This window comes from Lissotriton vulgaris, chromosome 2_1 (genome assembly GCF_964263255.1).
Source record: "Lissotriton vulgaris chromosome 2_1, aLisVul1.2, whole genome shotgun sequence".
NCBI classification, from domain to species: Eukaryota; Metazoa; Chordata; class Amphibia; order Caudata; family Salamandridae; genus Lissotriton; species Lissotriton vulgaris.
Window position 1 is genome coordinate 1,690,839,413 of NC_141687.1, and position 14,235 is coordinate 1,690,853,647.

A 14,235-nucleotide genomic window follows, 5' to 3' on the forward strand; every position below is an offset into this window, starting at 1 on the left:
TTTTGCCAAGTGTTAAGTGCAGATCTAATCACCTTTAAGCGTACTCTCTTGAAGAACCTGGGGGCCCCGAACTTATATAAAAATCCAGTCCCCCCACTCCTGATTTACCATGGCTTTCAAAACCCTCCCCCCAGTTATTATCAGTGGGGCTGGTCAGTAGACATCGGATATTTTTAAGCTGGAATGTAAGACAGTAACAGGGGATATCTGGTAGTGCTAAACCCCCCTTGATTAACCTTCTCTTTAACTTCTTCCATGATAGTCTGGAGGTTTTATTAGCCCAAATAAAGCTGCCGATCTTACTCTGGATTTTCCCAAGAACTTTACCAGGGAAATCAAGGGGGATGGCGCTGAAGAGATATGTTAATTTAGGCAAAATTACCATTTTGACTATGTTCACTCGGCCATATATTGTTAGTGGAAGATTCCTCCACCTAAGGAAGAGATGATCAATTTCCTTTAAGACTCTCCTCAGACTTATCGAAGGAATATTTGCCAGGTCCTGCTCAATATTAATTCCCAGATATTTAAAACCAGAGCTGGCACTCCTTTCCCATCCTTCAACCCCTCAACACATTATCTCCGTCTTTGCCGGATTAACTGCATACCCGGAGTATCGTCCAAATTCGCTCAAAATATCCTCCATTTTAGGCATAACCGCAGTGGGGTTACTAGTGTAGATTAACAGATTGTCTGCATATAGGGTTAGTTTGATATTAAGGTCTTGCACGCAAAAGGGGGTAATCTGGGGATCTAGCCTAAGTGCTTGCGCTAAGGGTTCAATATATATATCGAACAGCAGGGGTGAAATAGGACACCCCTGGCGTGTACCCCTCTGAATTTCAAATCTTGATGTTAATATCCCATTTAAAAGGATAGCAGCTGAAGCCCCCTCGTAGCATTTAACTAGAGATCTTATAAACGCTGTGCCAAATCCCATTATTCTAAGTGTTTCCCAAAGAAAGGTCCAGCTGACGCGATCGAACGCTTTGGCTGCGTCATATGCGGCTACTGCAAGGGGCTCTGCTCGTGTAACTGCCAGGTCTATACAGCCTATTAGTTGTAATGTCTGCTCCTGTATATAGTGTCCCGGAATAAATCCCTTTTGGTCCACTCCTATTAGTTGTGGAACCACCCTGACCAATCTCCCTGCCAAAATGCTAGCAAAGATTTTATAATCTGCATTTAGCAGGGAGATTGGCCGGTAGGAATCCGCCTTTGAGGGATTTTTTCCATGTTTTAAGATAAGCATAATGGTTGCTTCTTTCCAAGAAGGAGGGATTCCCCCCTCTGATGAGTAAATGTAGTTCAATAACTCATACAATCTAGGAATAATTATCTCGTCAAGAATCTTATAGACTTCACCTGGAAGGGCATCAGTCCCTGCGGCCTTATAGTTTTTGATCTTTTTAATATGATGCCTGATTTCTTCCTCAGTGATCGGACTTTCAAGCATCTCCAGGCTTTCCCTGGTCAGTGATGGTAAAGCCTTATTGTTTAACCATGCTTGGATACTGTCAATGTCTGGTACGTCATCTTCTTTATATAGTTGGGAGAATAGAGAGAGGAGGCATTGCTGCATTTCTTCGTGTTTACTTGACGTTGTGCCAACCTCATCAATTATTAATTTATTAATATTGTTTTTTGCTCTATCGGTTTTGATCTTCCAAGCTAGGGTAGCACTTGCTCTTTCTCCATATTCACAGTTCTCCATTCTATGGACCTCCCATTGAGCTTTCACTTTTCCTTCCAACTTAATTCTGTACTCAAACCGAACTTGATCTAATTCTTTAGGAATTAGATGGATTGCCTCAGGTTGGGAGTGTATCCTAGCGTTTTCTAATCCAGATATCTCTGCATCCATTTTTTGGAATTCCAGCCTATCTTGTTTATTTTTCGAAGATAATACTCCTCGAATTTAGGGTTAAAGGCATCCCATACATAATCGGGAGATGTTGACCCTGCGTTGTCTAGAAAAAAGCTAACAGTAGATTTCCTTATATTACTGATTAACTCCTGATCTCGCAGCATACCTCTGTTTAGTGTCCTCCGAGAAGGGGGTTTAACTGCACTTCCTGTGTATACCAATGTTATAGGTGCATGGTCCGAAAGGATAGATGGGAGGATAGAGATATCTACCACATTTTCTAAGCTGGCTCTGTCTGTGAGGATATAATCTATTCTCGAGGAGTGGCCGTGCTTTTTACTAAAGTACGTGAACCCAGACCTCGATCCTGCTTTAGCTTCCCACACATCAACCAGACCAAGATCGTGAATCATATTGATCATTGCTCGCCTAGTTTGTGGAGCTGCTGCATATCTACTGTGATTTGACCTGTCACGGGTGGGGTTAAGAAGCACATTAAAATCACCCCCAATTAGTATTGGGGTTGTAACCTCTATCAGTTTGGCCTGTACCTTGAGAAGGCAATTTGGGTCTTCTTGGTTAGGGCCATAATAGGACACCAGAGTGACTTTGGTCCCTTCCAGAGTTACCCGTGCCAAGATCCACCTCCCAGAGCAATCTGTTAACATGGCGTTGATAGAGTTATTTGCTCCCTTTTTTATCAGGATAGCCACCCCCCTGTTATGTGTCGTATGTTGGGAGCAGAGAGAATGCTCTATCCATTTATATTTACAGAAGACTTCCCTAGCCTCAGAATGGCTTAAATGAGTTCCCTGTATAAGAAACACTTGTGCAGCCGACGGTTCAAGATATTTCATAACCAGCCTCTGTCTTCTGCTACAGCGCAACCCGTTGACATTCCATGAAATAACCAGTATCTCTGCGCCCGCAATTTCCTGCTATTGCTTCTCTCCCTCCTGACACCGTTGGCCCAAGCAACCACATACAGTAATATCAAAACAAGGTATGAGGACATTATTTTTTCCTTTTTTGTCACTGCAACCCCACCGGTGCTCCCCCCTCTCCCAACCCATCCTGCTAACTCCCTGTGACCCTCAATCCTACTATCCCCCCGGGGAACACTCCCTTTCCTCTTGGGCATACACCCTTGGTCGGAGCCCCCTCGATGCTGGCTATAAAAAGAAAACTAGTCATGCTGATGATGCCAGCCTCTACTCTACGCCTCTCTACTTCTTCAGGTGAGGAGTTGAAAGAAGGAACCCTGAAAGGAATTTATACTGCACTTCTACATACTGTTTAGGGACGACTATATTTTACTGTCTACTCCTCTCTCTCCGCTGCTGTTATTTGTATCTTCCTCTTCACCACCTCTCTTTCTAATCTTGTCAATAAGAGAATCAACCTCCTCCAAATGCCGCATGTTATACATATGATTATCCCACATTATTCGTAGAGATGCATGATATCTGATGTTGGGTCTTGGCGCCCAGTTGGTTCAATATAGCCATCCTTTTGCCCAACTCCCACTGTCTTGTAGCTGTCCGATGGGAAACATCTGACCGAACAGAGAAAGGGGTGGAGGTAGAGTTACATTTCAATTCACCCGCTTTCAAGGCCAGAGATAGTATCTTCTCTTTAAGAGAATAAGTTAAGAAATTAACAAGTATCTTCCTGGGGCGGGCTTTCGCTGGAGATCTTCTGTACGGGTCGCGATGAACCCTTTGAATGTCCACAAACAAGTCACAGTCTTCATCCGAAGACTTTAAGATGCACGTCTTCAAAAGGGAGACTACAAAGTTTTTAAGATCGCTTCCCTCGATATCCTCCAGGACATTCAGTAATTTCAGGTTGTTTTTTCTAGAGTGGTTCTCCAGCCGCTCGATGTCATCATATAACTCCTGATTCTGCTGTAACAGTTTATTCATCGTGACGGAGGAAGCCTCTATGGTATCCTTTATTTTCGGTATCTCGGCTTCAAGTACGTCGGTTCTTTGCGAGACTTCCTCGACCTTTGATGATAGAAGATCACATGAGGCCTGAATAGACTCTTGATTAGACTCCGAAGTTGTAAATCTCCTACCGATGTCGTCAAATCTCCTGCCTATATCGTCTGGTAAACTTAACAAGATATCAGCCAGCGTCCCAGAAGTGAAGGTTTGGGGAGGAGGGGGTATGCTAGGGTAACACTGATAAGTACCCGGGGTTTCGAGAGTACCGGAGGGGATCTCTGGAGAAATATCCAAAGCTCCTGTGGAGTGCATTATCGATCGACTCTTCAGAGTTTTCCCCTCTAACCTCTTTTCCAGAAGCGAATCCAGTGTACCTTCCATATGTGGATCTTGTAAATCAAGAGCGGAAAAGCTATTCGAGAGCTCCACTCATGGATGAACTTCAGTTATGCCCTCCTGTATAGAAAAAGATCCTAACAATTCTGGGGGGGTCCTGGGAAGGGGCAGATCGCTTACCTCCCTAACCTCGCTGCCCAGACTTATGAGATTTAGAGTAGGAGCTGGAGCAGGAGGGACAAGAGGAGCTGGACCCGAGGCTCCCTTAGCTGCCATGATTTGTTTAGAAGTAGAGGTAGAGGTATTACCGCAAATCTTATAGAAGGATTTCAGAGATGGAGTTACCTTTGCAGAAAGGCAAGCTTTCTTTTGTTTTTTATTTTTCTGCTTTCCCCTGCCTGGGGCATCTTGCTGTGTAACCTGTGGCTCGTTAGCTCCTCTTGTCTGTCTGATACCAGCCTTGACTTCCACTATTGGTGGCTGTCCTGCCCTTGTTTTAGGTTGGGCTGGTAGGTTAGCCAGGGCTCTGTTACGTAGTGTATATCGCCCAACTGCTACTTTAGGGGAGGTGGCAGCTTTAGTTTTAGGTAAGTGGAGATCTGTCTCACATTTTGGCTCTCCCCTAATCTCCATACACTGCAGATGGGTGCTCTTATATTGTTCATTGATGGTGTGTTGGCACCCCAACCCCCTCCTGGGTGCCCCCCAGTCTGCCTCTCATAGACCAGAGACCGAGTGCTTCTTATCTCGATTTGAGGAGCAAACCGGACAAACTGAACAAGAGTATAGCAGTGAGCTCTTATTGTTGCTGCTTACGTTTCTTCCCCCAAATGCCTCTCCCTCTCCTACCTTCCCTCTGCGAGGCGCAGAAGCCGCAAAAGCCGCCTCCGCTACCAGCGCCTTGCTGCGGTAAAGGAAATTCCTAGTGACGCTGGGAGACCGCCGCCTCTACTCCTTAGCGGCGTCCAATATCCGGCAGCTCGGCGGCTCCGCTGCTGCACTCTTGAGCTCGACCGAGCTCTCACTCACCATTGAAGTTTTCGCTCTTGAAGCAGACACCAGAGAGAATTTAGCGGTGAGACTGCTGGACTTGAAAGCGGGCTATAAAGGCTGTAGCGGGAAAGAAATACAAACACCGAAAATGCTCAGGAAATCATTCAGCTTCAGATGGCTACGGGCATCCGAGGCTTCGAGTGATCAGCTGATCGTCAGCGTACTGCGTGAACGCCACACATCTCGGGGGCTTCGCCCGCGGCCGTTAGTGTCCGGCCGCCATGTTCCTCCAGCCAGATTATCGCATTTTAACATGCAACAGATTCTGTATGGCTGAGTTTGAGGAGACAGCTACTCTTTCTCCTATGAGTGCACACAGACTCGCTTCTTCTTTCTTTAATAACTGCATAGCCTCCCTTTTAAATCATCTATTCATATTGAAGAATGGGTGAGAAATGCTTTACTGAAAGAGTCATCCCTGTCTAATTATTATTTTTAGGAGTGAATGGGGTGTTTAGTTAACTACAGTAAGACCACCCTCTCTACTAATTCCTCTGAGGAAAATAGACAATCTGTTAAGAAGGATTGAGGGAATAGGTAGGATCTGTGCTGCTATATTTCAGAATGTGATATGATCTGCTTGGTAGAGTTTGGTCAAACAGAGATCCAATCTCATCCTACCCTGTACCAGCAGTCTCTGTAAGTGACAGATCAACAGAGAGCTAATGTGTTTTGTAGAAGCCCTTAGAGGACTAATACCTCTTGTGTTACATGCCTTTATAAACAGCAAGCTCTCTAGTGATATCTCTGAACAGACTAAAGGGGTGTGTGTACAAGACCTGAGACAAACACTAGCCCCTGTGCTGCTAATTGTATATAGAGTGATGTGGTCATTTTGTCAGTACATTTCCTTTCCACAAATAAGTCTGTACCGATTCTTGTTTGGGTATAAAATGATTTAGTGTGTAATCCTGCCCTGTACAGCACCTTCTCCTCTGAGGGAACATGTGTATGAATGGATTTACCAACAGCAAGGTCTCTACTGATGGCTCTGAAGAGAGTATAAGTTATGACGGTTTTACAAACCCATCTAGACGCGCACTGTTCACTTGGTGTGATGCACCTTCAAAGTTTTGAAAACATTTTACTCATCAATATACCAGAAAACAGTTCATTGTTTTAATACATGATTCTCTTTTTTATAATTGCTTGTACACACTTTCCTCAGTGCTGATTAATTCATCATGTAAACATATAAATCATATAATTCACTTATTATTTTGATTTTACATGTACAATATACATTTCATTGTAGGTTTACAACACAGTTTCATTATTCCGCCCAATGCATTTCGGTACTCAATGGTACCTTCATCAGGGGCCAGTCTGTGTGAAAGAGTCACTGCGCCTGGGGTCAGCGCGTTCCTGAACAGTGTATTACTGGCAATAAGCTGTGGAGCTGCCAGTGTGTTTCTATTCCCTCAATGCTTTGATGTCCGATCTGAATATGTATCTCTGCCCGCTCTCACGTTACCGCTGTTGTCAAAACCGCATTCTGAAGAGAGTAACAGGTTTCAATCAAACATGAGGCCCTCTCCTACCTGATTTAAACAGTCCACAGGTTAGCCAGTGGGTTTACTAAATAAGTCAACTATTTCTGCAGATGTTTCAAGAGAGTGAAGAAGGTATTTGGTTCAGGTGAGAAACAGCTCTCTGTCTACTGGCAATTCTACAGGGAATAAAAGATGTATGTAGAAGTATCTATTGAAACACTAGTTCTTGTAGTGTAACAGGGCACACATTCTGTATGCTTGAGTTTGAGGAGAGAGCCTTTAATTTTCCTACTAGTATTCATAGGCTGAATACTTAGATAGAGGGTGGGTCCTCGGTTCTAATAAAGAGATCGAAAGATAGATCTTTAAGTACATGAGTATGTTAGATAGAGAAGATGTATACCCAGAAAGAAAGAATATCAAAGATTTGCTAACCGAAAATAACCTCCTAGTACTATCTAAAACACATGTTAAAGCACTTAGCATGGAGATCCCTGAAGAAGAGGTATGAAGGGATCATGGATTTAAAAAGGGCTACAGCAGCTGGACTGGATGGGCTTCCAGTTGAACTATATAAGACTCTTATTGATGTTCTTGCACAACTGTTGAAGACACTATTCAGCACACTTTACATTCAGGGAGAAAAGGCACCACCTTCTTGGTAGGAGGCCACTATTGCATTAGTCATGAAGCCAGCAAAAGATTCCTCTAGTGCTGAATTTTATAGCCAAATATCTTAAATAAATACAGATTATAAGATCTTCACAAGGAATATTGTCCAGTAGAATAGCTGGTGTAATGAGAACAATCAAACACTTAGATCAGAGGGGCTTTACCCCTGGGTGGCACCATCATGAGCTGAGTCCCCTTTTGATTGGCACCATAGATTTAGCCACTACTTAGAAGGCTCCATTGCCGATTGCTGCCCTAGACGCTGCAAAGGCATATGTTGTGGTCAATTGAGATAACCTCTGGGAAGTCCTTAAAAGATTTGGATTTAGCAATAATATGACCAGAACACTCCAGAGTCCATATAAATTACCAACTGTGAGAGTACTAGTAAATATGGAATTGACAGACAGTTTACGCATAGCCAGGAGCACTAGGCATGGCTGCCTCCCTCACTGCTTCTATAGATAAATCTGTATATAGAACCCTCTGCACAGCAGATTAGGTTGGACCTTGACATTACTTCATACTGTATCCCTGGGTTCGATCTTAAGCTAGTGCTATATGCAGACAACATCTTGCTATATACTAATAACCGAATCCTTTCTATATCCAATTAGTGAAACATGCAGAAGGGTTTGGTAAGATCTCAGGGTATAAAATAAATGAGGAAAAAAAACAAGATAATAGTGTGGGAGATCAGGAGTGAGGTGTAACATGCCAAGTACCAGATGATATATTTAGGGATCCAAATTGTTCAAACCCAATATTTATCCGTATGGTAAATTTGAAGAAAGTTAGTGGAGAAATTGATAAGCTCATGAGGAAAAGGAACAACTTACCCTTAAAACTATTTACGGGAGAGTGAACTTGGTTAAAATGATGATCCTGCCTAAAATTATGTTCTTATTTGACACCAAACCTCTCACTTTCACCCAAAAATATATAAGTAAGATCCAGGATATAGAGTTAGCAGCGGCATATGGGCTTCAAAGGGTATCAGACTCTCATGAAAAAAGCTCAGGAGAAAGCTGATGGCTGAAGGTCTGGCACTCCCTGATTTCCAGAAATATTGCCAAGCTTTTCAGTTTAAAAACATCTGGCTGCTAGTCACTGAACCAGATAACTCATAGAGGAAAGACTACATCGTGCAATGTTAGACGTTATAGGACACAACCTCTACCAATATAAATTTAGGGAACCCAAGTACTTTATGCGAGTCAGGCTGAAGGTACTTGTTGTCATTTTTTTTGGACTCATCTCATATGAGCCCCGTAGCTATCGCACCCTTTCGATCTGTACCCCCTCTGATGAGTGTTAGCTTGGTGGTTCCACTCTCAGCTATTGTTCTTTACAGGGGGGGACCCATAACATACAACCTGAGCTGACCAGAGGTTTTAATCATTGGGTCATTGTCCTGTCCCTACACTCAACCAGATGCTGCATCATCCAAGAGATCCCAAAACTGTCCCTTCTCTGAGCTTTCTCTATAAACATTTACTCTTTGATCCAGTGCTCTAAAACATCTGACATAACTCCACCAAGCATTCCAGGTGGGAGGTGTCATCTGGCACCACACTTTACAAATCTCCCTCATAGCCAGCAAAAGTAGGTAAAACACCAGTTTTTGTTCGGGCCCTAATGGGTCCGACACTCCCTCAGTGCTGGAGTAAGACCAAATAGTATAAGAGTTGGGCTTACCTCCACGATGCGACCCAAGGCTCTGGAAGCAGTCTTACCCACATTTGTCCAAAATTCTTGTATCTTGGAGCAGGAAGCAAATACATGGACGTCATCTGCATTCTGATGGCTGCATCTCATACAACTGGCTTCCCCACCTCCCTTTATCTTGGATAACTTAAGGAGTGTAAAAAAAGTGTTTTTTTTTTAGTACAGCAGATTTAATCAGGGAAGAAAGAGTATCTAAAGATACTTCCCATAAGATTTCCAGCTCCTCGCTCGGCAAGTAGTTCTCTCAGGTTCTGTGTGGTTGCTCCATCTTTCTGTCTGTAGCTGCCAAAAGATGGTTATACCATTGTGCCACTTCATTTTTCCAAAGGCGCTAGGTCCTGTAATTCGCTTTCCATGTTGCAAACCTCTATGAGTGGCGAGCATTGCCTCTTACACCAGGAAGAGAGCTGATAAAACTTGAACCTGGACATAGTACCTTTAGTGATATGGTTCCAGTATTTCCAGGAATGGCATTTATCGCCGAGCACAATGTCTCTCCAATATACAACTCCTGCCTCTTTTAGTGGGAGAGAAAGAGCATCCAAAAGACATTCCGGAGTACCCTTAGAATCCCAAACTGGCACCCAATCACTATAATACAATAGTCCTACACAATTCCGGCAGCCCGACCACAACCTAGCCGCCGTACGTAAAGTCTTTAAACTGATTTTTTTAAAGAATTTACTAGAGCCGAACTTGTACATAAAACCTGGCTCTTCTTCCCCTGCTAACATGGCTTTAAACATGCAGACTATCAATGAGTTATCAGGAGAGAGCAATAACATTCTACAGTTCTTTAGTTGATAGGCCCAACAATACAGCTGGAAGTCTGGTAGGGCCACCCCCCTCGCTGAAGTTTGCGCCTTAATTTTTTCCAGGATAACCGGTTCGCTTTGCTAGCCCTGAATTTTAAGGATATCAGATTTTCCAAATTCTAAAGGGTTGTTGTTGAAAAGCCAAGTGTATTTTGGGAGGACACACATCTTGATCAGATTAACTCGCCCATACAATGATAGTGGGATGCTCTGCCATCTTTTTAGTAGGACATTGACCTCCTTTGAGACTCTATCTAGATTAATCTTGGGGATTTGGGCGGGATCTTGAGATATTATGACTCCTAAATATCTAAGTTCTTTAGCAAAATTACCCTCCTGGTTTGTTATGTTTCAGGCCATAATCTCGGTTTTCTCATTGTTTGTCTCATAACCTGACAGGCTTCCATAAGTTTGGGTTTCAGCTTCAAGCTCTGAAAGTGTAGTGCTAACATTGGATGATAGAAGAATCAGATCGTCAGCATACAGTGCTAACTTTCATACAAACCTGTTTATTTCGAAAGGTGCAATCTTCTGATTCAACCTTATGCTCTGAGCTAGCGGCTCTATATATAAATCAAATAAAATGGGGGAAAATGGGCAGTCCTGCCTGGTTCCACGCCCTATCTTAACTACCGGGGATAGATTGCCATTAACCAGAATCTGGGCCCGAGGGGATTTATATATTTCTTTCAACACCTCCCTGAAACTATCAGCAAAACTAAAGACCTTCAGAACCCTATCCAGGGAGTGCCAGTTCACCTGGTCAAAGGCTGTGGCTGCATCAACAGTAATGACTGAGAGAGGGAGACCCTGTGACGAAGCCAAGTCAATCGACCCAATTAAAGTGTGTGTTAAATCGGACATCTGTCGTCCTGGCAAAAAACCCTTTTGATCCATGTGGATTATTGGCCCAACCACTTTGCTAAGCCTAGCATTCATAACTTCAGCAAAGACTTTATAGTCAACATTTAGCAAAGAAATTGGACGGTATGACTGACAATGGGTAGGGTTCTACCCTGGCTGTAAAATCAGTGCGATGACTGCATCGCTCCAAGAGTCAGGCAGGGGAGATGTACCTTCTAGAATCCCATTAAACAGTGTTAGCCAGACCGGGATAATCTCCTCCCTCAAAATCATATAGACCTTGATCGGTATAGCATTGGGGCCTGCTGCTTTCCCCTTATTCGCAGCCTCTGAGATAGTTAAGATCTCGGAACCAGTTATTTCTGACATAAGGATTCCCTGACTGCCCTCCGCTAGTGTAGGGAGATGTTTATCTCTAAGCCACCAATCAATATGATCTTCTGCCACCTGAAGATGATCTTCATAGAGTTCCTGGAAAATTGTATGAAGACTTGTTCTGTACTGCCCTTGTCCTCTACAGCTTGAGAAACCCACGTTGATTTTGGTGATATCATTGTTAGCTCAGTCAACCCTGCTTTTCATTGCAAGAAGTTTGCCGCAGTTCTCCCCCTGCTCAAAGTCTCTAATTTTTCTTGCCTCCCATTGTTGGCGCAGGATCTCCTCAGACCTCAGTCTATACTTCAACTGCAGCTCTTCAACTCTCTTAATTAGATTTATATTATCTTCAAGGTCGGCCAGTTCTTTTCTCTTAGCCCTGTCCCAACCCACAACTGCAGCTTTTAGAATCCCCCTCAGACAGGCCTTGAAGGAGTCCCAAGCCACGTCTATACTAGTTGACCCCAGGTTCTCCTGGAAAAAGCGAACAGATTCTATTTTGAGAAGGCCTGGGGTTGAAGACTGCAAAAGAAATCTTCTATTTAACAGCCACCTCGTCAAAGATACCACCGTGAGAAGTTCCAGTTTCAGGAGTATGGCACCATAGTCAGAAAGGTGAAAGGGCAAATATTCTATTGTACTGATTTTGTCAAGATCAGAATGTTCCATAAACAAATAATCTATTCTTGAATAGTGAGAATTCTTCTTACTGTAGAAGGAATATTCACTCCTCTCACCCATTTTTTCCGCCATACATCAAAAAGATAAAAAAAGTCAGCATGGCCAGGAGATAGGCTTTAACAAGCGGCACTGCTACCTGAGTTCTAGTTTATTATTTAGAAGTACGTTAAAATCTCCACCCAAAATCAAGGCTGAGTCATAGTCTGCTAGTGCAAGACAGAGGTTATTCAGGGGAGTGGTATTATCATCATTAGGCCCATAATAACTAACTATTGTATACTTTGTCCCCGGCACTTAATTTCAACTATTACTCAACACCCTCCATCGTCCACTTGGGACTTGATTACTTCTACTTATGAATTTCTTTTAATTATCACAGACACCCCTATTGATGCAGATTGCTGATCTGTTGCAATAATCTTGTCGACCCATCTTAGTTTTCCAAATATTGTCTCACATTCTGATTGCAGAAGATGGATTTCTTGTAGCATTAAAATACTAGCTGGGCTATTTTGTAGGTACTGGATGATCAAGCGCTGTCTTCCTTTCACCCTCAATCCATTCACATTCCAGCTTAGTAAATCAAGATGAATCTTCCCTCCCTGCCTTGGTCTATTCTCCATCGCTGTCTTGTCCCTATTCACTGCAAAGAGTACAAAAGCTACTAGAGACTATTATGTCACATGAGATTGTTGTTACACTTTATTTTTCCCAATGCTCCCACCAACAAACGTACATACGATTACCACCCTCCACCAACCCCACAACCCCTCCACCCCCCTGCGGGAGCCCTCCCTGATTACCCATTGGCAATAAATATTGCCTATTTGGGGTCGAGGCACCCCAACCTCTAAAACAGAACAGCAAAACAGAAAAAGAAATGAGCAACATGAAGAATTATAGTAAAGACTAGTGCCAATGTATACCCCCCTTAAACTTGGGTTAACTGGGTTTAGTCTGTGCCAAAAAAATCCATTTAAATTGAATCCAGCCCGGAAAAAGCCTATGAAAGTAGTGATCTACATTCAGTCTTATCTGTTAAAGGAGCAACTACTGGGGGCTTCCTTAAAACTGTAATCTATCCAGGTCCAAGATGCCACTTTTAGGATTCGGTCCGATATTTCTCGGGTTACAGAGGATAGAAGGTGGGAATTGGGCAAAAGAATGGATGCACTGAGGGACCAGGGAGCCCAGGTACAATTACGATTCCCTCCTTTCTTCAAAAGTTGTATGGACTAACAAAATGTATAATTTCAGATTCCCAGAGGAAGTAGACAACTTTTTGGCACAGACTAAACCCAGTTAACTTGTTGTCACTTTAAAGTCTTGGAGGAGTGTTAGGAGAATCCTTAGCATCCCATATTATGCTACCTTTGCCTCAATCTGGGATTCACCTGGGACACTAAAATGATTGAATGATGCATTGAGTCAGCCTCTGAAACAAGCAGGTTTAAAATATTGGGGAGATCTGAGAGATGGGAGACCAAACTAATTGGATGGTCTGAAATGATCAGTGGGTGTGAAGGGTTTTACTAGTGAAGCCATCTATTTCTACAGATGTTTCCTGAGAGTGAAAAGGGTGTTTGGTAAGAAATAGCTATCTGTCTACTGACAGTTCTACAGGAGATAAAGGATGTATGTAGAGTGATCAATGCAAGCACTAAGCCTTGTATTATCACAGTTTAACAGGGCACAGATTCTGTATGTGTGTATACAGAGTGAATATTTCAGTTTTGTAACAGCACCCCATGTCTCCTCACACTCCTCTACAATATAAATGGTTGTTGTGAAGGGCTTTACTAACATTATGGCCTCTCGTTGAGACCTCTCCGTATGCTAAATAAAAGGCTTTTGTTAGAAAACCATCTCTCAACACAGACCTTTTTGTAAGTAAATCACGTTTGTCTGTTTAAGAGTCCTTCATATTTACAGCACTAAACAAAACACATTTATACAAAAAATACATTAAATAGGGTGTAATTTCCTAATGTTTTCAGTGTATCTCATCTAATTTTATATTGCATGAATGCCTCAGTTTAATATCAATAAGCACTTTCACGAAACACCCCTGAAAAAGGTGATACCTGAGTATTGAACAGTTTAGTAAGGACCTGATTACCTTATGCAAACATATTTTCTCTAAGTGAACTGTATGTATGATTCAATTTAGATGGTGCACACTCTCTAGTGCGAAAACAATATTGTTATTGTCTAGAAACGTTTAGTGAGGAAATAAGCTTTCGTCATACACCTTACTTTTAGGAAATTTGGTTAATAATTAAGTTTGAAAAACAGCCTCAAAAGTAACACATCACTACAATGTATAACTCTATGTAGGTTCTACAACAGAACCACTATGCTGTGCTTTTCACATTATATCAGCGTATCCAATTTCTACAGTA